Genomic DNA, 19,249 nt, shown 5'->3' on the forward strand with positions numbered 1-19,249 from the left:
TAAATAATCTCCAGTGTTCTTATTCCCTATGGAAATGGTGTAATATCTTATCTTTCAAAACTGATTTTCAGCTCATTCAGAAAGCCTGAGAAAAGTTCTTTAGTATTCAGAAAAGGAGGAACTTTAAGAAAGCTCTGGAACATATCTCCCCTGTAGCAATTGCTGTTGTGCTGGGGCACTTTCTCCATCAGAGAAGGAGAAAACAAATCTCTTTGCTGGTTTCCCCAGCATGGGGGTGTGGGTGGCCCCTCTACAGCCCCAAATCAGAACGCTGAACCAGAAGCCACTTTGCGTAAACATGAAGCAATTTGCTTGGCTTGCTGATCATCTCGTAGGTGGCATTCTTCCATCACTTCGTTTCTAAACTGATGTCCCAGTGTGATATAGGGGCCACCAAGCTTTTCCATGAGATGTTACATAGAGGACCTAAGCCACCATGTTGACTTATGATCCCCTGGCATGATTTTTATCCTTTACAAGGTTCGTGGTGTTTGTCCCAGTGTCTGTACAGGTTCCAGAATGAGTCATTATGCAATCACTTCCCAAGCTATAAGGCAGCAGTCAACTGGGATGAGTTCTTTGCTTCTATATCTGAAATGTTGGATATGGCCTCAAAGTGCCAAAGCGATTCTTGCTTTTTAAAACTGTGAAATTGTTTTTCACAGGCCTCTTTACTAGTGTATGAGCTGGAAGCTATGCATTTTTTTCCCCAAAAGGTTAAAACTGTGAGGAGAGTTTCTCAGCATATATGACTCATGTTCCTTCTAGGTTGGGAGACATTTTGTTTTGAATAAATATATCTTTAGCGAAGTGTGCAAAAGACTTGACATGTGCTACTTGCAGTTTTCAGCCTGTTATAATTTTGTGAAAAGTGCAGTGTTGATTGAAATTTTCTATTTTTGATCTTGGTGTTAAGATAGTTTTTGTTTTACTTTTTGCCTCAAAATATTAGGGGAAAAAACAAGTATTCATTTTTGTGAGTTATTTGTATTAAAATTGTGATATTTTAAATTTTCAAAATATGTCCTTTTTATAATAGAGTTTGTTTAAATTTTAGTTCACCACCTGTCTTATTTTATAACCATTGAGTTTTACATTTTATTGTTTATGCTGTGACTTTGCATTCTGCAGAATTTCTGATATTTTGCTGGTTGCTCTAGGAATTAGGGCATTTGGAGGTCTTTCTTGTTTTGTATTATTGATCTTTTCTTTGCTTTTATAGCTTCTAGGTCAGACTGGATGTGTTTACCAAAAAGTATTTATGGAGGAGTGGCCCTCTTACATATTATAGGTTGTCACCAACAAAAAAGGGAGCATCTTAAAATAGGCCAACAAACAAAGCATTGTTTATGATAGAGCATCTCTGTTGGATACAGTGAAGGGAAAATTTTAGTGAAAACCAGGGAGATCAAAGGGGCTCCCTCGTGACCCATCCATTTCTTCTGAGTGTCCTCCTCCTTTAATTTCCCTGATCTGCTTTTCTCCTGCCTCCCCATCACTCTCTAGTGTTACACAGAGTGTTGTGTGAATGTTTTCTCTGCCTTACTTTTTTTCTCTCTCTTCCTTCTTTGCCAAATGTAGATGTTCTTTATGGTTCTATCCTTTCCTTCCTCAACCCTGGTTCTGGAATAACTGAGCGTCTGCAGGCTCAGCTTCGCTTGCTTTCTGAGCCTTTCCTGAGCAGGGAAGGAAGAACAGTAGAAGCTTCATTTACAGTAGCCTATGAGGTGCCACATCAGTCTTGCTCCCTAGGCCAGGTGTTGACAGTGAGTAGCTAGGGTGAGTCCTGATTACCCACATTCCTACCAAGCTGTATCTCACCTCCAGAAGCTGCCGTATCTGTCTAGTCTGTGTGAACCAAGCCTTCGTTGAACCCATCCCTTTGGATGGAACTTGGATATTTTGCCCAGCTCTTGCTAGTCCTGGGAGGCTGGACTCTGCCCTTCAGCTCCTCAGTCAATGGCAGGACATCTGCTCCAATATGGCTAACCTCTCTGATGGGAAATTCCTGCTGCTGTGCCTGACCTACTAGATTAAACCTCCTAAGTATTGGCACTTGCCTGATTAAGCCTGAATTTTCTGTGTCCTTCAAACCATGGTAGTTGAACAGCCAGCTGTTTTCCTCAAGGTTCAGCCCTAAAGTTGGGTCAGTTTCCCACACTCGGGCCCTGCCTAGTCCTGGCCTCCTTTGCTTCCCCAGTGGACTGAGTTTGGGTATGAGTTAAAACAGGCTGTTTTTCTCCTCACTCTTCACCCACTCCGAAGGCTTCAGCAATGACTCCATTAGGAAATATTTCCTCAGCTCCAATTTTGTATTTTCATCTGCCTAATGGACCCCACCTACGTATGTTCCCCTGGCACTTTAAACTCAATATATGTCTGTTACTGAACTCAGTACTTTCCCTCTCATACCAGTTCTCCCTCTAGGCATTGCCATCATTTTTGTTAATGGCACTACCATCTACCCTGTCTTCCATGCCAAAACCCTGGGATTCATCTTTTCTTGCACCTTCTACCTCACTTTTCACATTGTCAATTGTCAAAATGTCAATTCTTTCTTATTTGTTTTCTGTCTTTTTCTAACTCCTCATTCTCATTCCTTCACTCTGTGCTTTTGCTTTTACTATTCCTTCTGTCTGAGATGCAATTCCTCCTCAGTTTTGCTTGTTTAAAACTTATTTATCCTTGAAAAGCTAGTAAAGATGCTTTCTACACCAAAATAATCTTCCCTGACTTGCCCAGTTGGAATTAATCTCTTATGTATTTTTTTTAAACCATATTTTTGTCTTTATTTATGTTCCTGTTGTTTTGTCCTGATTCTACTGTAAGCACCTGAGAGAAAGATATGGGTGCGCTTATATTTGTGTGGCTTGTTGTTATAAGTCTAGAGCCTAGAAACTTAAACCATATCAAAGCCCTCTCAGAATTGCCTAAATTGCTCCCTGAACTCCATGCATCATTGCTGCCTGCCGTGGATATCCTGTTGGTGTGCTCCATAGCACTCTACGTGGTCCCAAAACTCACATCAACAGCCTTGTTGTGTTTGTATCTACCTTCAGTGGGTAAAAATTGCCCATTCTGTGGAAGATGTCTTTATAATCACCAATCACCCCAATTATTTTCCCTTCCGAGTCCAGAAAGCAGACACAGAAGGAACCAAAAGAGGTCAAAAAGTAAAGAAAATGGTATAACCACTCTGGAGAGAAGTTTGGCAGCTCCTCACAAGGTTAAACATAGAGTTACCACATGACCTAGCAATTTTTCTCTTAGGTATATATCAAAGAGAAATGAAAACGTATGTCTACACGAATACCTGTACATGAGTGTTCATAACAGCATTATTCATAATAGCTAAAAAATGGAAACAACCCAAATGTTCATCAACTGATGAGTGGATAAACAAAAGGTGGTATATCCACATGATGGAATTTCATTCGCCTCTAAAAAGGAATGAAGTGCTGACACATGCTACAACATGGAGGAACCTTGAAGACATTATGCTGAGTGAAAGAAGCCAGACACAAAGGCCACTTACTGACTCTATTTGTGTGAAATGTCCACAATAGGCAAATTTATAGAAGCAGAAAGTAGATTAGTGTGGTTACCATGGGTTGCGCTGGAGGGATGGGGAGTTGCTAATCGGTATGCGGTTTCTTTTTGGGATGATGAAAATGTTCTGGGATTAGATAGTGGTGATAGTTGCACAACTCTGATTATACTAAAAACCCCTGAATTGTATACTTTAAAAGGTTTAAGTTTTATGGTATGTGAATTATATCTCAATAAAGCTGTTATTAAAAAAAATAAGAAGAAAAGATTAGAGAATTTAAGGGTAGAAGGAGAAAGGGTTTGAATATGTTTCATTGAAGCAAGGTGGGCTCTCTGACTGTGGTTAGGCTACTTGAGGCTCTTCTACAGATGAGGAAATCAAGGCTCTGGGAGGTTAAAGAAACCCTCCTTAGGATCCTGCAGTGTGTGGTGGGGATGGAGTAAGGAACCATTCTTCAAAACCCATGCATCTTCCACTAATTATGTTCCCTTCTCAGAAGAGCATACACCTCATATGAGATGTGTGTTATGAACACATCACTCTTTGAGGCCTGATGGCTGTTTGAAAGCTGGACTCACTCAGGATAAAGCCCCACCCATTGTCTGCCTTCTAATGCCTTGAAAGGGTGCTGTGGATGTGTGTGCTGTAAGTGCTTGTGCTCTTCTCACTGTTCCTGTGTTGGCTATCCTCACTAGAAGCAGAGTGGTTATTTTTCATCCCTGGGAAAAGAGCATGGTTGGGCCTCATGCTTGGGAGTGGCTATTATTTCTTAAAAGCACCACATAAAAGACAAAATGCACCAAACATCCTCAGGAGAGGATTTTCCTCAAGCTATTGCAAGGGAGAGAATGCCTGTTAATGAGGACCGTCTCAAAGAAGAGGGAGAAAACGGGTTTCATAAAACAAGGGAGTCCATGAATAAGGGTGGAGGTCTATTCTTATCTCAGAATAGGAGAAGGCAGAGTGGTTCTTTGCAGTTAGCCACTGCTTCAACCAGATCTTCTCCAACATTGACAATACATTGAAATTCTGCATGCTTCTAATGATATTATAAAGACGGAAGCAATCTTGAAGTGTCGTTCAAGGGAATGTATTGTCTCCTTTTTACACAATTGAATTGAGACTTATTTACCTGATGGTGGTCAGTTTTAAAGGAAACTATAAAGAAGACCTGAGAGTTAAAGGAAGGACTGACTTGTGTGAACCAAGCGCAGTAGGTAAATGAGTGTCCTGGCAAAGTGACAATTAAGCCAGAGCCACTGCCAGCTAGGAAGGCACAAACTCTGCAGGAGAGGAACTTTGGAGTAAGGTGATGGAATGATTTTTTATGAGAGCTGACGGAGTTATTTTTGAACATAAGAAGTGGTAAAAAATCCCAGGTTTGAGGTTGTTAAGACTGATTTTGTTCCAGCACAGACTAGCTCAATAACAAATTAGTCTTTCTTAGTGGTTTTTTTCTTTCTTCCCTAAGCCTAATTTCCATGATTTTACCATATGGAAACTCTGACTTTTATAAAGAACTTGCTCCATTGAGCAAGCTTGGTGCATTTTTCAAATGTTTCTTGACATTAACAGCTCTATTTCTCAATTAGCAAAGGGAATAAAGTTGATTATGCATATCCATGGGGTGACAATTTACATCTGATTAGCCAGCTCTAAGGTAAATATTAAAAGGTCACTATAAATAACTTTTACTTCTTTTGTTTTCAGAACAACCAGTCACTAAGTCCTAGCTTTCCCCTACTCGCCATGCTTGAAAAGCCATATTTTAAAATGATGGACGTAAACTGATATTGGATAGTGAAGTCTGTAGAATTTAAAGCTTAGTTAGTTGACATTTTGTTTGTTGCATTTTTCTAGCATATTCTGATACCCATCTGTTTTTGTGAGAACTATTAGCTAATCATGGACATTAAAATAATTAAAAAAGGAACATATGTATGGATTTGCAGCATGTCCTGGTAAACTATTCATGGATTTATCCTTAGAGCTGAAATGTCTTCCAGCTTTTTTTTTTTGACTAAAAATAGGCAAACAGAGAGAGGGAGGGAGAAAATGAGCTCTACTTCCTCTGTTATAAAAATTAACAGTTCATCCTTGTTTTATACTCACTGGAATCAGAATAGTTCCTGGACTGTCTTGTGTATGAGAAAGATTCAGAAAAGTAAATGTCTAGTGTTAATTGTTCAGGCAGTAGTTTAGGTGGTCCTGTGGTATTTTGTTAATTGTGTTTGGCAAACCTATAGAGGATGAACTTTATGAGCGTCCCTTGTTTGTGGCTGGTATAATTTAGTGAAAATGGCAGCTCTCTGAGAAACTTGACCCTACCCTCTCAATCCGTTCCTATGAACATTGTCTTCGTCTTTTTTCTTCATTTTGTCCATTCTTTTTAAACAGTGGAAATAGTTATGTTGTTGGTAATTATTTTTCAACTATAAAGGTATACATGTTCTTGGTACAAAGAAATTAGATAATATAAAAAGATATGAAGAAGAAAAGAAGGTGTGAAGGAGGAATTCATGTTCCATTTCTCAGAGGTAGTGATTGTTTACAGTTTGGTGCCTATGCTTCCAAGTACATGCTTGGTTTCTCTTTTCCTTCTGTGCATGTAGACAAACATTTAACATAGGACAATGCTATACATTGTTTTTAACCCAATTTAAAAAACTTTTGTGACATATTATGCATAGCTGTCTGTGGCAGATCATGTTTTAAAATCTGCTTGTCTTTTTTTTTTTTTTTTTAACTTATAAGCAAGGCTGGCTGTTCTTCTGCCAAAAAGAGTGTTCCAGATACAAAACCCTCAGAAAACCCTTCCATGCCCCAAAGAGTTTACATTCTAAAGAGAAAGAAGAGGGTATATTGGTAAACACGGCTGTGCAAGATCTCAGGTTCTTTTATTCCTAGCTGAGGTCTCCTTGGCTCAGAATCGCCAACGAAGAGAGCATTGGTGTTCTGTTATGAATTTTTTTTGTTTAAGCTCTGTAGTAATGAAGCAGTACTTAATATGTTATCAAGGTGGAAATAATGTAATAATTTCTGTAATAATGAAGCAGTACTTAAAATATTATCAAGGTGGAAACCAACTTATTTTCCTTGGTCTTCTCGTTGGGAGACAAGAACTGACATACAAATGGGTGGAGTCAGAGGTGGAGGAGAAATATTGAACAAAGCAGAAAGCATGGAGAATTGCAAAAAATGGAAGCGAAGAAGAAATGCATTGTGGTAACGAATTCTGTGAGTGCTGAGTGTGTGTGTATATGCTGACAGGTATAGATTCATATTTATATTAATATGTTCATATGTGTATAAGGTTTGATGCAGAATACACATTTTACCTACATAGTTGATTTACAGACTCAAAAGTAATGGGAGAAAATGAATATTGTAATACATAGCCCTAAAGCTGTCTATCTGAATAGTAATGAAAATCTGGCTTTCTGAGGAGCTAATTTTGCCATTTTCTCTTAAATGTAATTTGGCTCATTTTTCATTGAAATATCAGTGGTGCCAAATAAGTGTCAGCTTGTCAGAAATGGGATCAATGCTTAATGATTAAATTTATACTCATTTCTACATACATCCGTTCCATATCTAACATGATCTCCCAGTTTTATTTTCATTTTGTCATTCTTCTACTTTCCTGGATCTTCTTTCTCGTCACTTTATCTCCTGATGTTGGTGTTCTTCAGAGCTCTGAACTTGTCTCAGTTTTCATAGTTGCCTGAGTCACTTTTATTCATCCTCATGCCTTCCTGCCTCTGTATGTATTTTTGAGTCTTGTGGTGGGTCCTTATAAATGTCCACCAAAATCCACCCTACCCTTATCCTAGACACACAGCTCTACTGTGTTTCCTAGCCTCTCTTGCAGTTAGGCGGCCTTAGGAGTAAGATCTCTCTGATGGAATGTAGTAGACATGATATGTACCTTTTCTAGGCCTGACCCATAAAAACCTCCTTCAAGTGCTCCTCTCTGAACTTCCCTCCTTTTGGCTGAGTGACATGGTGCTGCTAGTGGATGGGCTCCTAGATGGACTCTCCTCCCACTGCCATCTACGTTCCTTGCTTCATTGTGTGAGAAAGGAATTAAACTTTATATTGCTAAAGCCACTGAATTTTGGTGGTCTGTTAATACAATTTAGTCTACCCTAACTAAGACAACTCCCAGATCTTTACCTACAGCCCAGGTCTTTTTCCTGAAACTGAAACTCAAATATCTAACTGCTAATTGGACATGTCTTGGGTAATCTGTCTCAGGCATCTTGTTTTTTTAAGATTGGCACCTGAGCTAACATCTGTTGCCAATCTTCTTTTTCTTTTTTTCCCCTTTCTTCGTCTCCCCAAAGGCCCCCAGTACATAATTGTATATTCTAGCTGTAGGTTCTTCTGGTTGTGCTATGTGGGATGCCGCCTCAGCATGGCCTGATGAGTGGTGCCATGTCCATGCCCAGGATCTGAACTGGCGAAACCCCAGGCTGCCGAAGCAGAGCGTGTGAACTTAATCACTCGGCCATGGGGCCGGCCCCACTGTCTCAGGTATCTTAAACTCAGGTTGTCTAAAAGCTGACCACTATATCCCTCTCTCTGACTCTGCTCCTTTTCCAGTGTCCCTCTCTTTGTAGATAGCAGCCCTGGCCAACCAGATGGCCACACCACATACTTGGGAACCATTTTTGACTGTTCTTAATGCTGCATCCCTCATTTAGTCCAGAGGTCAGCAAACTTTAGCCCCAGGCTAAATTTGGCCTATTGGCCTGTTTTTTGTAAATAATTTTTATCAGAACACAGGAACACTCTTTCACTTGCATATTGTGTATATCTACTTTCTCATCAAAACAGCAAAGTTGAGTGGTTGTGCAGAAACCATATGGCTGGCAAAGCCTAAGGTTCTCCTGTCTGGCCCTTTATAGAAAATTTTGCCAACCTCTTATCGATTGCCAAAGTCTGTTAATTCTGTCGTCACCTGTCATCTTAATGTTCTCTTGAACCCATCCACTTCTTTCCATTTCCACTATCTCCATTATTATCCTCCTCTGGATCACTGAAATGGCATCGTAAGTGGTTTCTATGTATCTACTATCACAGTTTTATAATCCCTTCTCCATATGGCAGCCAAAGTGATCTTGCTAGAATGGAAAATGTTGAGGGTCTATTTATTACTACACTTAGTCTACCCTAAGGATACAACTCCCACATCTATGTATCTTTACCTACAACCCAAGTCTCTTTCCTGAACAATTCCGATCCAGATATCAACACTTTGCTTCAGATCTTTCAGTGCCTCCCATCGCCCTTAGAATAAAGAGCTGAGGCACAGACTTGTCTTCTCACTTAAACCCCAGCCACTGTTAACTTCTTTAGGTGTTTTCCTTACATTGTGTTCTCCCTTGTCTCTGGGAGAGGGAGGGTCTTCCCCTCCTCTTTCTCACATTCCCTTTCACCTCGATAAATCTTACTTATCTCTCAGGTCAAAACTTAAAAGATACTTTGTCTAGGAGGCCCTTCCTGATGTCCAGATTGGGTTTGATCTCCTTGCCATGTGCTCTCATAGCACCCTGTGTTTCCTCTGTCATTACAGTTACTACACTTTACTTGCCTTATTATTTCTCGCTCTTCCTCCCACTGACTGTAAATTCTGCAAGAGGAAGGGCTGTGTCTGTATTGAGTCTTGCTGAATATCCAGCATCCATCATATTTGGAACATGGCTGTCAGGGCAGCACTGTGGGGTAATACCAAGTCAGATTTCCTGCCCGCTCTCCCTCCTGGAACTTACAATAAGGAGAATGCCTTTTTTAGAGTAAGGATTCTAATTAAATTAATTAAGTCCAAAGAAAATAAGCAATTAAGGGAGCAAGTGGTGAGATAAGCAGGCTTGGCAGGCTTGGTGGGTGCAAGGTGGGAGAGATGAACTCTACAGAAATACAGAAGCAGAGGAAACTGCAAGATAGATGCACATACACTGCACACAAAACACTCATTCATTAAGTACCAAAACATCCTAGACTCCTAATCCTGCTAACAAACATGATCCACCCCAGTCTATGTGTGACAGTGTCCACTATCTTAAGTCATAAAGAATAGAGGAAAAAGAACATTTCTTTTTGCCCTGGTTAGAAAGGGCTTTTGAGCAAGTTGTCATTCATTCGTTGTTACAGTCAATCTTTCATTTGTTTGTTTAACAAATATTTGTTAAGTGTGATACCAGATGCATAGAGTACAAATATGAAGGGGAAAAAGGAGCTATTACATTAGTGGGAAGACAGACATCTAAAATATAATTACAGGACAGTGTGGTAAGCACTATAATTTAGCAATTTGGACAACGTAGTATGAGAGCACAGGAGAGGAAGCCAATTCTGTTTTTACCTGTTTATGGCAATATCAAAATGGAAATGTTGTATGTACACTTCTTTTTGTGAGGAGTGAAGGAAATGGGTGAAATTCACCTCTCTTGTGGTACAGTTTTGCTTGAGTAGTTTCTCATTGCTGTCTTTCCCACTTTTCTTTGGGGCTGGGATGGAGATAGTATGCGGTTTTCCACATGAATTTGCTTGGCAGATCGAATAATTCATGCATTGCTGCAAGACTAGCAGTAGTAGCATTTCTTTGACATATTCGGTTGAGTCATAGGAGAGAAGACAGACGTTGTTCCCATGATGTCACCACCCCTCCCAGCCTCCCTGAGGAGACACAGTAGAAAAACTCAGTTCCTGGGCGTTGACCACTTGAAATAGTCAAATGGGAACAAATCACACTTGAATAAGAATGATACCGTGTGAGTGAGGTTTGAGACTACATGGGAAACTTTATTTAACAGGCAACTCACTTGGCTAAGAACAGACCCCAGTCTTTGTGTGCAAATATTCACATAGTTGGACTTTAGAATCTCCTTTTGCCTCATTAAGCCAGATAACACAGAAATGAACTGACAGTTTGGTTGGAAAAATTCTGTGTTTTCCTCAGCTTCTTTCTCTCTGTTCTTCTGAATTATTTATTTTTTAATTTTTTATTTAAAAAAATTTTTTTAGGAACTCTTGTTTTTCTGCTCACCCTTTTCCTTCGTCCTCCAAAATTTCTTGGAAATAGACCAATCCTGATAGAAAAATCTCATTGACTACTGAAAGTATAATTGATAGCACGTATTTGAATCCCATCTCTGTCACTTATTAATTGGGGAGACTTGGATGATTTATTGAAGCTCTCTAAACCTCACTTTCCTCATATCAAAAATGGGAATATTAATAGTACTGTGTACCTCAAAAGATTGTTATGAGGATATGAGGAAATGAGATAATAGAAATAAAGTCCTGATCTATCCTAAGATCTCCTTAAGGTTATCTTTTGTTATTAGGTCCAAAAATTTAAGCCTTGCTTGTTGTTTCTTCTCTGTTTAGAAGATCAAACACTTTTCTTTTGCCGTTCCAACCATGACAGTGGCAAGAGCCTGCTGAAAGATTATCCTGAGATGTCATACATGACGTTTGACTCCTTGGTTGATGATTATTGGCTGTCTCTTCACTTATTTTAGGAGATTTCTCAGTGCTTAACACCATGTGGTGATCTTTTTCCCTGGGTCTTCTAAAAGGTGCAGCAAGTTTCTTCAGTTCCTGAGAAGGGCTCATCTGATAAGTAATAGGTCTGCCTCTCAGCAGGCCAAGGTGCTCTCATTCCCAGAATGCCCAGAAGGCAACACTAGCTGAGCTCAAAGTGGAGCTCACTGACGTCTGAAAGTCCAGAAAGATGAAGGCAGCAGCAGAATACAGATGCCCATAATTTATTAGCCTTTATCCCATCACCAGCACCTTAAAGAAAATGATGTCACCATTTAACACTTCTCTTTCTGAATTTACTTTTGGATTAAGGCTTATGCTGTTCAGATCTGAATTGCCAGGTATCCTGACTCATTTCTTCACTATGTAAGCCATTAACAGGCTGCTCAGATGCTGGAATACCTGCTTCAGGCTAACAGCAAGGTGCCCTGACTCTCAGCTGTGCCCTAACACTTGCACTCACCTGGGCTCTCCAGGGAAATACCATCCTCAGCTCTTCACCATTAGCTGTGAGTCCTGCACAGAGGCCTCATTAGCATCAGTCAGCTCCTCCTATCCTCTGCCTTCCTGGCAGCGACCTACCCAGGGGAATGGAAGGAAACTATGCAAGAGGCAGGTTGCAATTACTGAGAAGTGAAACTTTTTGCAGAAAATGCAGATTGACTAGATCTGGATGTAGGGAAATATGAAGAGACCCAGTGTGGGAAAGTGTCATCTGAGTGAACTTGAGAGCTGAGGCAGAATCTTTGGCACTGAGTTGTGTTTAAAGCAAACACCGTAGAGAATGACCTTGGGGATCCTGGGAAATTGAAGACGAGCAGTGTGATTTATACAGTGAGACCAAAAAGAAAGTAAATGCTTAAGGAACAGTAATTTCTAAAAAGCTGTCAGCTCTAAAGAGACATTCCCATTGCAAAGCTCAAATATTTATGTTGATAGTATTTAGCTATGACTATGAAATTTTTTGGTTTGGCTGATGCAATATATATGTTCCCATTTTCTAAATATTTAGGGAAAATAGTCTTCTAAAAAGCCCATGAAAAGACATAGTTTCTCACCATCTGTGATTGGCTGTAGCTACTGTGCATCACATAGCATCAACTTAATTAAGCTCTTAATCCTTCCTTCTCTCCAAAGAGGTCATATCATTCAGTGTTGTAAAGGCAAACATGGGAATTCAATAGTTTCTGAAGATTACCTATTCTCTGTATGGTGATGGTCCTCAGAGGAGTTCCAGGGCTTCAAAAACAAAGATATTATTATCCCCTAGTTATTACCATCAGTGGTGTTATCATGGGATTGATGATCTCGTCTTAAAAGGACGTTTGATGGCCCTTCATGGTCACTCAGAGGGTCGTCAGAACCTCCTACATTTTAAATATTTGTGTTAGGAGACATGCTGAGACAGCAGACTTTTGCTTACTTTCTTCCTTAATTTAGACATGCTCTTCTTCCTTCCCTTTGATAATTCAGCTGGTGTCCTGTCAGTTATAGTTGGGTGAAGTCCTTCCTGACCGCTTCGGTTCATCGGAAACTGAGATACTTGTCTCTACCATACCATCAAGAACTTGACATTTACTGACATATTTTGCTCTTTCCAGTCATTAAAATATCATTGTTCAATGAATTTCTAGGGGCAATAAAACAGTTATACAAATAGCTAAAATACAAAATAGAAAAGAACATAGGAACTCAAGTGAGGGAATGTTATTTCTGGTTAGGACTTCAGAACAACCTCAATGAAATAGGTTCTGTTTAAGATAGAACTTGAAAAAGATCAGGTTTTGACAGGTGAGTTGCTTCTTGTGCAGATACATACATCTTCGTTCACTTAGAGTGTAGTCTCTGTGGAGGCAGAATATGGGTTCTCTTCTTTTAGTGTCCTTTCTGACATATGGTTCAGTGCTTGACACAGAGTAGGTGCCTAATACGTATTTGTCACCAGAGGCAATGAAATAAGCCTCCCTTCTAGGAGGAGAAGGATTGAGGTGATGGAACTAAAACATTCAACCACATAGTAACAAGAGCATATCGTTGCTCAGTAGCCCTGCAATGTATTTCAAGAGGACATCTTTCCTTTTAACTTTTAATAGGCTTTTTGGACCCAATTATTTTGATGCCATAGTAAAGGGAAGGTGGAGGAGTGAATGCGGGACAGAGGAGTAGAGCCTGGTTGCTTTTCCAAAATCATCTTTGGAGATGGATCTTTGGCTGCTTCATCCTGGGATGAAGAGAAACTATCCCAGCAACCCAACTGAAGTTGGTTACTTTTAAGTCTTACTGTCTTTTTGTCTGGTTCTGTTGTCTTTGACACATCTGCTTTGCATCTATTTAAGAAAGGTTATACCTGACTCACAAATAGCCATTGCATAGTGTGTAGTGAGTACTGGAGAGATGTAGGAGTCAGGGGACAGTGGGTCCTCTGTTCTCACCACCAACTGAAACCCAACTGAGCAGACACCAACATTACAAAAACAATGGCAAGAATCGAACACTCAAGCTCGGGAAGAGTTGAGCTAAGATTTGAAAGCGTCTGAGGAAGGAAAAAAGCATTGTTCCCTCCTCCTACCCTGCATGCCAACTAGCAGTGGCAGTTCACCCTCTCCAGATGCTTTCCACAACTGAGGAGACACGTGTAATCTTTTCCGAGAGCTTCTCTTCTTCAACCCCAGCCTCTCCTGCCGTAGATTCTCAAAAGGCCATTGAGGAGCTTGTATTGGGGGTGGATCGGAAAATTCCTTTTGCCTTGCAGGTCTCCCCTCACCTTAGCTTGGCTGGACCATTGCAGGAATCTCAAAGCAGTACACAGCCGGCCATTGGAGGACAGTTTCTCTGCAGTAATCTGCCATTGACCTTGGCCTAATTTGTCATGTTTTGGCTGATAATTCCAAAGATGAACGATGAGGTGCCTATTAGATTTGAAGTGCCACATTCTTCCTCTGAAGCTACGTTTGTTTTACTAGCTAATAATTCTATTCTGTTATATTAAAAATCCAAGGTTTATTTTAAAAGCGGGACAGCTAGCCATTATTTGAGTAGTATTCCACAGGCCCTAAGCAGAACATGTAAAATGTCATTTCAAGTGCCAAGTTTTTTCTAATTCCATTTTTTTTTTTTTTTTTTACAGAATTCTGAAAGCAGCTTAAATCTAATTGGCTCCCCTAGGATCTGAGCTCCTGTTACATTTGTGGTGTTTCTTTTTTTGAGAGGCATCTGGAGAGACTGAACTGCCATTGCTAGTTGGCATGCAGGGTAGGAGGATACAGCAAGGTTTTTTTTTTCTTCCTTAGAAACTTTCAAATCTTGACTGAACTCTTCCTGAGCTTGAGTATTTGATTTTTGCAATTGTTTTTGTAATGTTGGGTTCTGGTTTTCCTATAATTGAATTTCATTTGAGTAAGAATGGCAACCACAACTGCCACCGCCCATGGTGGCCAGCCTATATCTACTGTGAAGGAAAAATAGAGAGAAAAAGAAAAAATAAAACACATATTAGCAGAGTATAGGTCCATGTAAATAATACTTACCAAGCACAGTGCTAATAAATTGTCTCCATGTGCGTCTAGTCTCCTAAGAGTAAACACCTATTTAGATAACAGAGCTGAGTTATTTTTAGTGGCCCCGATTCAGATGTTCCTATAGTCTAAATGACTGTGAGAAGACTGCCAAAATCTTGTCCTTAATCACAGTGAGATCACACCTTTGAAACCCCACACAGTGAAGCAAATGAGAGAAGATCCGGCCCTGATAGAAGGGAAAGGAAGAGGAGGAGAGTGTAAGCAAACCAGGGGCTAGTTCTTGTCTCAGAATGTTTATTTTTTATTTTATTTTATTTTTTTGAGGAAGATTAGCCCTGAGCTAACATCTGCCACCAATCCTCCTCTTTTTGCTGAGGAAGACTGGCCCTGAGCTAACATCTGTGCCCATCTTCCTCTACATTATATGTGAGACACGTGACATTGCAGGGCTTGACGAGTGGTGTGTAGATCTGCACCCGGGATCCGAACTGGCGAACGCTGGGCTGCCGAAATGCAATGTGTGAACTCGACCACTGCGCCACCAGGCTGGCCCCTCCGAATGTTTATTTTACCAGATACTTAGACTTAAGGATCTCAGTTATAACAGCAACAGGAAAACATATTGGTAGTGTCTATTTTTAAATATATTATTGAAAGGTATTAAAAGACTAGTTTCAGAGCCTCAGTCTTCCATTGTGGAGTTGAAAGCTGGGAGTAGGGCAAGTTGAACATTTAGGAGGCGCTTGACCTGGTTTGGGCAAACCATACTGAGGGCATTCAGAAGCCGGGTGTGAAAGCTTGTTGAATACAATGGTTAGGCTGCCTTTTGTTGTTGGATTAGAAATAGCATATGGAGCAATAGCAAGAAACTTGTTCCTCTTTTGGAAGATAAATGATTTGAAGTCTCTGTATTAGGAGAGCCTTATCTTATAATATTTGGTATCTCCTCCTCCTAAACTCAGACCAGAAGAGTAACAATAAGAATAGGCTCAAACTTTGTTTTGATTAAGTGCCTCTTGAGTGTGTGTGTGTGTGTGTTTATGCGTATGGCCCAAGTGGGAATGTCTGTTTAATTGAGATCTGATTGTCCTGTTATTGCTTAGGCAGGACCTGCCTGCCCAAGCAGAGAAAAACCTAATTTCGGGCTTAGCAGGCAATGAAGTTAGTAATAAAACATGCTTATTGAATTAAAAACAGTACAGTTCTTGTTAATTCATTTAAAAATATTTCTCAAGATTTTCTTCCCAAGATAAAAATTTATGTATGTGTCAAATGGGATAAGGGCCAGCCAGACTCCATTTGGGTAAATGTACTCATTGTGTTGTCCTAAGGTAGACAGCACAGACCTGGGGCATAGGGAGTTGTTTTAATTTCATTTGTGCCGTTATAGAGCTGTGCAACCCGAGGCAAATGACTTTGTCTCATTGGCTCTGAGTTTTTCTTATGTATAAAATAAGATTGGATTAGGGGACTTCTACGTTGAATATTCTATAAAACAAAGGTGTAAACAGTGGAAAGAAAAGAAGAGAAGTGGTAAGGAAATGCTAAGTGTGGTAACTCACTGCTTGAGGAAGGATTTTCTGGGGAGAGATGGACAAGTCAGAAAAAGGCTGCAACAATGTTCTCTTCTCTCTCTGTCTTCAGTTCAACTCCTGCCTGTCTGATGGCTTTAGATAGCTCAGCAATGCTCCTCCAGTCTGCTTCCTCTTTTTTTTCTCTCTTTCTCATGTTTCTTTGTTTCTACGTCTTTCTCCACACCCCAGCTCACCACCATCTTTACATCTCTCCAAGGAATGGATGTAGTTAGAATTTGTCAGGAAGATGCAGGAATAATGATGAAACTTGCTGGAAAAGAGTTTTGAGTTTGTTTTTTTTCCACCCTTTCATTTCCTAGGACCTGTTGTAACTTCAGCTTTACCAAATAAAAAAATGGAAACTTTAGGGGCCGGCCCTGTGGCCGGGTGATTAAGTTTGCGAGCTCCGCTTCAGCGGCCCAGGGTTTTGCTGGTTCAAATCCTGGGCGTGGACATGGCACCACTCATTGGGCCACGTTGAGGTGGTGTCCCACGTGCCACAACTAGAAAGACCCACAACTAAAATATACAACTATATACTGGGGGGGTTTGGGGAGAAAAAAGCAGGAAAAGAAAAGAAAAGAAAAGAACAGAACTCCTAGCCTAGAGGCTGAGGAAATTAAAAAAAAAAAAAAGTGGAAACTTTCAACTCATAGGTTATGTCTTCATAATGATGATAATGATAATCATGATGATGATACTAACCTTGAGTGCTTACTATGTGCCAGGAACTGTTCTTAATGCTTTAGGAGGAATAATTTATTTAATCCTCATAATTACACTATGATGTAGGTCCTGTTATCGTCACCATTACGCAGATAAAGACACCGAATCAGAAAAGTTGCATAACTTGCCCGAGTTTTACAGCTAATTGTGGTGAAGTTGAGATTGAATTCTAGGCAGCCCTTTTCCAGTGTCACTGTTTTTATCCATCGGCCTTGCTGCATCTCCTCTGAGGCAGAGATGATATATTTCATTCGTTTTCGTATCACCTTGAGAATTTGGTACAGTGCTTGAGGAAAGTATACTTTGAATATGTGTAGAAATGAATTAAAGGAACATCATCCTACCTGGAAGAGAAAGCTGTCCACGGCTTCCCTTGTCTCTGGCCTTGAGAAGCTGTGCTCGTAATGCCCTCCCAAGCATGCTTGTTGACAAATATTTGACTTGTTATTTGAAAGCATCGATTTCCTGTCTGTGTGAAACTCATGGACTCTTTTAAGTTAGAAGTTTTATTTTTAATAGCGAAAGTTAGACTGTAGTTTAAGGAATTGGAGTTGATTCCTGGCACATAGTAAGCACTCAAGGTTAGTATCATCATCACGGTTATCATCATCATCATCATGAAGACATAACCTATGAGTGTAAAATTTCCATTTTTTTATTTGGTAAAATCGAAGTTATTACAAACCCTAGGAAATGAAAGGAAAAAAAAACAAACTGAAAAACTCTTTTTCCAACAAATTTCATCATTATTCTTGCATCTTCCTTGCAAAGAGTGAAAGTGTAGTATTATTTAAACCAATGTAGCTGATAAGTTAATATGTGAATCAAGGGGTATTTGAAGAAAGCTAGGAACAGAGGGTCAATAAAAGCCTAGATTTAGTTGTTAGAAGAAAATTTTCTTTAAGGTTTTATTTGTCCAAACACATCTACTTCTTTTGAGATATACTAGGTTTTTCACTTATTATGAACATTTGACACAGAAAAGAAAAAGGATCAATATGTTTACACTCCAAGGTCAATATTTCTACTCTTATATATGGTATTAGTGATGAGAGAAAGAAATGAGAGCAAAATTTTTTATATTTGTTGCCATGGTACAAAGATAATACCTCCTTTATAGGCTGTTTATATTAGAGGGCAAAGGATGCATTGTTTATTCATTATGCCCTCTAATACCTCACTTATCTGGTAGTCAGATTTCCAGCAGCTCTATTATCTGGAACACGTATATGTTCTCGGAAAGATAGGATCATGGAACATTAATATCGGAAAGGATCTTAGGGATAATTTAACCCAATTTCCTTATTTTGCAGATGAAAAAATACAGCCCCATAGAGTAAGGGGCCTAGTCTTGGAGTAGAGCAAATTCTCCAAATAGAGAACAGTAATTACAAAGGCTGCATACTGTTTACTCTATTAATTCAATTAACAAATACTTATTGAGGATCTTATTATGTGTAAGACATTAGGGATAGAGCAATCCTCCTTACACTAGGAAAGGTATGGGTCCTCCTCGAAGGTCTTACCAAACGTGTGTCATGAGGCCGCAGATGAGAAATATCTGAGAATGATTCCTGGTAAGCGTTTTGAGGATGACGAGGACTTTGTCTTGTTCATTCCCCAGTGTCTCATGCCTTCCAGGAGATGAAGCTGCTGACCACAGGAAGAATTGAAAGGAATGATCGCAGTGTAGAAATCTGGGAACATTTAATATGAGCTAATCTACTGACTTAAAAAGGCTCCAAAGAATTATCTTTTTATTCCTGTGCTAAGTCTTAAGTATATGTTGATAACCCTGAGTCAAGAAAAAGTTTGTTATTTCGACCTGCTTTTTTAATAAAATGGTTGAGTGTGTGATACATTTTAGAAAGCTTTCAAATATAAAGAGTATTGGTACATAAAAGGGTAAGCTTCACTTCTCTGGGACATTTACTCCAAAGTCATCAAAATTTGTTGATCAGTAGCTACACACTACAACTTATCTCTAGACCATGAATAGATAAGTTTGATGTTAGTGAAGGGGAAATTGGCTAGCATTGTAAATAAAGTTGATGTTTAGCCATTAACTTTATAACAAGGTTGTATACTAAAGCACCATCATAAAGGTTGGTGTGCAAGGGGTCATGCCAAATGTGAGATAGGGGGAAGGTAAGTAGGCAGCAACTTCTGCAGCCTACGCAGTGTGCCAAGTCTGTGACTTCATTTGATCCTCACAGCAATTCTGCATGGTACTCAGTGTTATCCAATTTTGCTGATAAGGAAGCTTAGACTCAAGAGGTGAATTAATTTGCCCGAGATGACATAGATGGCAAACAGCAGGATTTTAATCT

At 39.7% G+C, this 19,249-nt stretch overlaps 1 protein-coding gene across 27 annotated transcripts in view; it reads left to right on the forward strand.

Annotated features, from left to right (window-relative positions):
- The window catches only part of ENOX1 (ecto-NOX disulfide-thiol exchanger 1), a 536,764-nt gene that overhangs the window by 74,515 nt on the left and 443,000 nt on the right, over positions 1 to 19,249 (forward strand). For 2 of the 27 annotated variants that reach the window (XM_070578371.1, XM_070578366.1), the window contains exon 2: positions 14,229 to 14,353. The exons of 24 other annotated variants lie outside the window; for them this stretch is intronic. The gene's annotated coding sequence lies outside the window, so the exon portion shown is untranslated. Of the gene's footprint in view, positions 1 to 14,228; positions 14,354 to 19,249 lie in introns of those variants that run through there. One more of the 27 variants, XM_070578341.1, reaches the window with a different exon arrangement.

The sequence above is a fragment of the Equus przewalskii genome, chromosome 16 (genome assembly GCF_037783145.1).
Source record: "Equus przewalskii isolate Varuska chromosome 16, EquPr2, whole genome shotgun sequence".
NCBI lineage: Eukaryota > Metazoa > Chordata > Mammalia > Perissodactyla > Equidae > Equus > Equus przewalskii.